Consider the following 7,663-nt stretch of genomic DNA (forward strand, 5'->3'; position numbering starts at 1 on the left):
GCATCAGCTGAGGCTCCACAACACAGATGGCTACAGAAATGTAGCCTTCCCTTCAGCACAGCTTCAAAATCAAGGATCACCTCAAAGCCAGAGCAAGTTGTTTGTTCTGAGGCATGTGTAATATTTGAGGAGTCCAACACAACATTTTACTGTGAATGTAATATGTATACATACAGGAAAAACACATCCTCTAATTCACTTCCCATTAGACACTAAATTCACTCTATACATCACATTATAGATCACACTTTACTTACAAGATTCTTTGTAAACCAGATAAACAAGCCTGGAGTAGGAAGCTCTCTCAGATAGTCAACAAGCCTACGACTCTAGACAGACCCTCTATTTGATCTCTTTCTCCTCAGTCTTCTGACTTCTGAGACTAACTGGGCGAGGTGATATGGACTGGGCCCTTCACCCTCAGACCAACAAGGGAGTCTGGGGTTCTGGTTGCTTTCAGCACAAGGCGTGCCCAGATGGACTTGTCACCACATGCCTCCTGGGAATGTGGCACCCACTCAACAACTGCAGCAGATCATATCAAAACATTCGCCCCCCCCTATCCAAACCCAGTCCATGCAGAATAGACTGGACATTACAAGATGTCTGGAATTAGCTACAGGACAACCCTGGGGCTTGACTCACAAGCTCTCTTACTGTGTTGATAACGTACATTGGTCAGTCAATCCATTTCACTATGTTCATTAACAACATGTATGCATAACAATGACATACTGAAATGTAATTATGGTCTTCGTGGAACTTCAAACCTGCATGGTTGACAGTCGTATGTGCTTTGTAAAAAAAAAATCCCTCCAGCTTCCAACTGTCTATCTCAGAAGCATGAGAAGAGATGTAAACACTATCCGATAAAAACAAAGAAAGCCAAAGAAAAAGACAAATGAGAGGAATATGATACTGGTATGGTGGAAAACATTTCCCTAAGTGTATATTTTGTCAGTAAAATGGTCTAATTTCAACTCGTGTAACTCAGTGTCACTGCCAGTGAATGAGAACAGCGATTGTGAGCTGTAGCAATCCCTTATGCTCCACATGTTCGAGAACTGCTCTCTGCTTGCTTAAAAAAAAATTGCTGAACTATGATAAACCTCACACAGCCAGGGAACCCTACTCTAATTCTGAGACTTCAAGTGAGCTGTGTTCATATATAAAATAGCTCTCACCACTAGGTCTGGTGTACTCCAGAGAAAAATAGCGGGAGCTGTTACGCAAAATAGTTTGACTTTTTCTTTCTCAACAAATGGCAGAGAGGAAAGAAGCTGTCCAGTGCTGAGCGTGGATCTCACCAAACATCTCCAAACATGGCTCGAAAAGGCCCGGGCCAGAGAAACAGCTTAGTCCTCTAATTGTGAGGACCCCTCTCTTCCATGAACAGTTTCCATACTGGCTGTGAGCCCGAGGGTTCTACACATTCCACACAAGAGCCGTTGGATGTTCAGGGGCTAGCAGTTTTAATAAACAACTGCAATATAAAAGGAAATGCATGCCATTTTTAAAACATTCTAGTTTTCTGGGTTTCTAGTGTTTCAGGAAAGAACATAAGTAATTGTCGAGACAGAAAATATGGCCAATACATACATACTGGACTGGAGTATTCTGATAATCCGACAAGTTCTTACAAGATAAAGTGAAAAACAAGTGAGGTGTCACTCTTTTCACAGGAGGAAAAACATCCACCCAGTGTGTTGACCTGGCTAATGAAAGGTTAGTGCTTCTGAGAATGGAGGGTCGTTGTTGTTGGTGCTGCGGCTAGCTAGCATGGCCATGAAAAGCCCTGACAGTTATTGGGCATTGACAATGACCAGAGCCTGAGGATAGAGTGGGCTTGGCACGTGTGAAGGTCCTGGGGAAGGCGCTGGCTCATCACATGGACACAATGTCTCATATGGACATTTTTAGAGAGCCAGTCTGAGCACAAACTGACAGCTCAGCTTTTAGAGCCAGTGTAATAAGAATGTCACTGAGCTGAAAGTTTACCAAGGACGATACGGTTGCCTCACAAGGACTCTAGGCTGTCCTCCAAGATCTCTTGGTAGAGAATACACCAAGAATCACAGACAGAGAGAGGATAAACAATTATACTTATTGTTAGGCACCTGGTAAAAAGTACAAAACAGTACAAATATGAAACCGGGATTATTCTTTTTTAAAACATACAATATAGATATAGATCAGATGCCATTTGACTGACATAGAGTATAAGATTCGATCATTCTGTAACTGGAAGAGCGCCAGAGGACAAGCCACGACCTAAGGTGGATTCTTGTTGGCTTAGACAATGGGGAACCCTAACATGTTTATATGCGCGTTGATTAATTTTCAGGTTATGTCCTGAGAGAGTGTTGAAAGTTTCTCCTTATTTCAGTGTGGTGTTTTGACTCAGAAATTAAATGCAGGCTTACGTACTGTTGAGTGTCCTACCTGTTATGACTCCCTGAGTGGTTGTGTGACCTGACAACTTGATTATTTTGTCATAGGATACAGTAGCTACACATATCTACAATATTTTTTTTTTAAAGCAATCGACAATCCAGTCATTTCAAGTACATAGACAAAAGTAACAAAAGTAGGTCTCTAAAAATGTCTCGATATCTGCACGGTTTTAAGTGTGCCACCCCATGTCTGTCTATCCTCTTACCGTGACACAAGCACTAAAGGGCACTGATAGCCTATTATCTGTCAGCTCCAAGAATGATAGCTTTATCTTTCACTTGGATAAGCAGGCACTCAGCTTCATCACGACAGTACTATATGTAACTGGTGTGAAATGGCTAGCTAGTTAGCTGTGCGTGCTAGCAGAATTTCAATCGGTGACATCACTCGCTCTGAGACCTTGAAGCAGTTGTTTCCCTTGCCCTGCAAGAACCCCGGCTTTTTTTCGAGCGATAGCTAACGATGCTTGTTCAGAGGGTCCCTGGTTCAAGACCAGGTTAGGACAAGAAGAGGGACGGAAGCAAGACTGTTACATTGATGCTGTTGTCTCGGATCACTCAGTTGGGCTCTGCACAGCTGCTGGGGTTGCTGCAGAGAAGGAGGAGGTCAACCGGTGTGAAATGCCCTCAGAACAACTTCAACTCGTTGGGGCATGGACTCTACAAGCTGTCGAAAGTGTTCCAAAGGGATTCTGGCCCATGTTGACTCCAATGCTTCCCACAGTTGTGTTAAGTTGGCTGGGTGTCCTTTGGGTGGTAGACCATTTTTGATACACACAGGAAACTGTTGAGCGTGAAAAACCCAGCAGTATTGCAGTTCTTGACACGCTCAAACCAGTGTACCTGGCACCTACTACCATACCCCTTTCAAAGGAACTTATATATTTTGTCTTGCCCATTCATCTTCTGAATGGCACACATACACAATCCATGTCTCAATTGTCTCAAGGCTTAAAAATCCTTCTTAACCTGTGTCCTCCCTTTCATCTACACTGATTGAAGTGGAGTTAACAAGTGACCATAAGGGATCATGATTTGAACCTGGATTCCTCTGGTCAGTCTGTCATGGAAAGAGCAGGTGTTCCTAATGTTTTGTACATACAATTGGCTCATTCTCTCCCCTGTAACTATTCCCCAGGTCGTTGCTGTAAATGAGAATGTGTTCTCAGTCAACTTACCTGGTAAAATAACGGTAAAATAACGGTAAAATAAAAAATATAAATAAAAAAATGCTTGGCTTTTACATTTGAATTTGATATTCTACCGTGCCTGCATGGTGCAGAGTGGGGCATATAGCAAGACTAGATGCTTTTGTCGAAACAGCTGTCAGCAAGTGTTTTGTTTTCCCCTGGTTTTTCCACCACAGCTTGCAGTGCCAGCGAGAGGGCGACAAGAAATCAATCACCAAACCATAAATTCTCTATTCACTTTCTTGTTTACTCACTTCCATTGGTGGGCTTCTCTTTGTGTGCTCAGACCTCGAAAAGCCAAAGCACAACACTTCATGTAGCACTATCCACTTTGGCCAATTGGAGCAGATGGAGAAAAGGGGGGGGGGGGGGGGGGGGGAGGTTGCTAGGCAACGTGCAGTAACATTAACACAGAATGGAAACAGAAACCTTTCTGGTGTGTCTGGCAGAAACATCGGGCCTGCCCAGAGAACCATCAGTTATTTAGAATAAAGAGAATGTTGTTTTCAAATGCATTCATTATCTGGTACTGTCTAGGATCTGTAAACAAATCATATGCCATCAAGCAATATCACATAACAAAAGCTCTTGATTTGGGTATTTGATGCATAATAATTGACAACAACTCCTAGATTAATATGCTGGCTTTAACCCTGCCTTGGTTTCCAGTTGTACTGAAAAAATACATGCAAGTTGGATAAATGCATTTAGAGACTAATAAAACCTGTCTAGCTATAGCCTACCATAAACTGGCTTTGGTTTATGACTAAGATCCTAAAGATGTTAAATAACCTTATAATGGACATATAAAGCACCTCTTGAGACATCTGAAATTCAGTTTTGATTCGTGTCTCGTGGTTGTTCTTCTCGCTTCAAAGGGTTCCAAGTAACATGATTCTAAAGGTTTGATCAAATATTTACCACTCAACACAAATAATTAATCATCAGCCTGAGAAGACGTTAATCATCCGCCTGGGAAGACGTTAATCATCAGCCTGAGAAGACGTTAATCATCAGCCTGAGAAGACGTTAATCATCAGCCTGAGAAGACGTTAATCATCCGCCTGAGAAGACGTTAATCATCAGCCTGAGAAGACGTTAATCATCCGCCTTGGAAGACGTTAATCATCAGCCCGAGAAGACGTTAATCATCAGCCTGAGAAGACGTTAATCATCAGCCTGAGAAGACGTTAATCATCCGCCTGGGAAGACAGAAACAACAAGCCATAGACAATTCTCTCAAAGAAATAACTGTTCCGTGTACTTACATTTCCATTTTCCTCTTTAGTAGTTTATCAGATGCTCTTATCCAGAGCGACTTACGGCAGTTGGTGCATACAATTGCGTGCTGTTCACATGTTATGGGGTGACATTTGAGTTTGCAATGCACCTGTGCCATTGGACATGTCAGCATAGGAACACTGAGACAGAATATGGCCATACATGAGGAAATATTTTGGATGTAAAAACGTTAGCACCAACGTTTGAGCGACGCCTGATAAAGACTAAGAGGACAGGTCGGACGTGAAGGTTTAAAGAGAGTTCATTAATACGGTATGTGGGGGGGGGGGGAAGCGTTCATTCTAAACGACAGAGCACATGGGGTTTCTTAGCACTATAGATCCTTCGCCAACTGTTACAGAATGTGTCACCCATTCAGCATGTTGATCAGTATGTCATGTTCATGTTAAATGTTTCTGGTAAAGAGAGAGTTCCTTAGACAATAGACAACAGTCCTCCATTGTATATAGTGCTGATGTATGCTCGGTTGTCTGAAAGGTGTGCTGGCTCACATGGTAGCATGGTTTACAGCTGCAGTCCTGAACGGACCTATCCCCCTGGACTCAAGGTTTTACTGGTTGACAGGAGTACTCAAATTGGTCTTGCAGGACAGGGCAGAGTCATGGTACACATGGGCTGAATGGGTGTAGATGTTGACATGAAAACACTATCGTGTAGACACGTGAGTGAGGCAGTGTTGTCATGCTCTCCCTCCTGCGAGAGGTCACAGGTCAATCCTGAGGTCAGTCATTCAGTGGTTAGTGAGCGCCTCCATGCCCCTCCCCGTTGTGTGAAAGTACATGTCACATGCACTTAATCAGGAAGCCTGCCTGTTTGTCAAAGAAACTGTCAGGAACATGGAGGTAGCCATTCAGTGTGTCAATAACTATTGTACATTCAGTCCCTATGGGGCATTCAGTTGCTTTCGTCTCTATGGGTGAAGTGTGGGTTTGTGACGATAATCAAAAAAATATCATAATCCAGAATCTTCATAAATTGTAAAAAATAAATACATATATATTATCAAGGAACGGTGTCCAAAGGTTGAGGTTCTCATCTCCCATTTGGTGACCACGAGTAGTCTATTGTTTGTTTCTTGATTTTGCCTGTTTAATACTGCAGCTCATTCACTGAGTGATGCAGCAATCCTATTAAGTCCAACTTCAGAGCACAGTATGGACTTCCAGACAGCCTTATGTTATTCATTGTGTCATTTTTACACATCCACACAGATTACACGGAGAACCAGGTAGGCCTATACTGTACAGGGGAATGCAACGCAAAGAGAAGATAATAACAATGGGAATTTAGGAGCTCTGGATTCAATTTTCCCACACTCACATTTTGAGATGCTAGTTTGTAAGTAGACAACCATCCACACGTTATTATACTGTACTGTACCTACAAAAGTTGAATGGGGTTACCTATCAGTGCCGTATTATGTGCATTACAGCCCATACACACCAATGACGTCATTCATGTATTTACCTACATACCATGTTGCCATATGTTATTTCTGCTATTACGGGAGAAATAAAATCCTCAATATTGTGAACTAATCAAGAGTAAAATAATTTGGAAAGAGTTCAAGTGACGGTGTGTTCAATAATGTGCACGCGGCTTGTAGCGTTCCCTGCAACAACAAAAAAACACAACGTTTTATTCCTTAGTTCCAATATTTAGAATACTCTATTTTTACAACCCTATAGTGTCTTGACACAAGGATGAGCGGCGGTTAGTCGTGTGGTTGCAGATATCAGATGGATGTGTCTCCACTGCGGTATTTAGCGCATCAGTGCAGGTAATAGGTAAGTGCTAGAATTACAATCAAACACTCGTGATATTATTGACGCAAGTCACTCGAGCCATCAAATGAAAGACACATTTGTCAACGTTTATGTTGTCAGGGGAGCGAAATGATCAAACGTGGGCATGATGCAAATTGCCTTATGTACGATATTTATCTGACGAGCAAAATTAAGCACACGAGAAAGGCAGACAATAAAATGACAAATGTTTACCTTTGTAGAGTGGCAATCCAAATGGTCTTATGCACGATATTTATCTGACGAGCAAAATTAAGCATATGAGAAAGGCAGACAATAAAATGACAAATGTTTACCTTTGTAGAGTGGCAATCCAGTGTTCCTTATCAATATCGCTGCCACACGCGGCAGTGAGGTCTCTGCTACAATGTACAGTCGCCACAGCGATCACACAGGCACACACACCCACCAATCTCCTCGACACGGTTCGCATCTCACCCCTTGCTCAAATACATGCGTCGTTCCCTCCTTGAGGACAGGCGAAATAATGGAGGTGGCGTCAGGACTCATTATGTCCTATTATGAGATATCTTCATCGCTCTTACATTACAGGCTTCTTACACGTGTCTCATCATTAGAATGTTGACGGATAATTTGATTAAGTAAACTCTTGTAAAATGCGAAATTCATGTGAGATGAATTGAATGCATTTGATTAATTGTAGCCTATGAGGTAGTAAGTAGTAAGTTTGGTGAAGTTGGTGTTTTTAAAGTGTATTTCTGGTTGAAGGACCACTATGCATAGTGACTCAGGAAGAGGTGCAAATGTGATACATTAATACACCATACGTTTAGCTTGTTGGATCCATCTTGGGCTCACTTGTCAATTAAGCTATATGGAAGTGCCAAAAATACACTCAAATGTAAGCGGACAATAGTGTGTTGTGTTGTGCAGGTTGACAATGAAATATACA

At 42.1% G+C, this 7,663-nt stretch overlaps 1 protein-coding gene across 3 annotated transcripts in view; it reads right to left on the reverse strand.

The window, feature by feature from the left end:
• LOC109889775 (sorbin and SH3 domain-containing protein 1-like) overlaps window positions 1-7,602 on the reverse strand; it is an 88,162-nt gene extending 80,560 nt beyond the window's left edge. For 2 of the 3 annotated variants that reach the window (XM_031823345.1, XM_031823344.1), the window contains exon 1: window positions 7,047-7,602. The gene's annotated coding sequence lies outside the window, so the exon portion shown is untranslated. Of the gene's footprint in view, window positions 1-257; window positions 325-7,046 lie in introns of those variants that run through there. The other variant, XM_031823343.1, reaches the window with a different exon arrangement.
• Window positions 7,603-7,663: the final 61 nt, after the last annotated feature.

The sequence above is a fragment of the Oncorhynchus kisutch genome, linkage group LG4 (genome assembly GCF_002021735.2).
Source record: "Oncorhynchus kisutch isolate 150728-3 linkage group LG4, Okis_V2, whole genome shotgun sequence".
Lineage (NCBI taxonomy): Eukaryota > Metazoa > Chordata > Actinopteri > Salmoniformes > Salmonidae > Oncorhynchus > Oncorhynchus kisutch.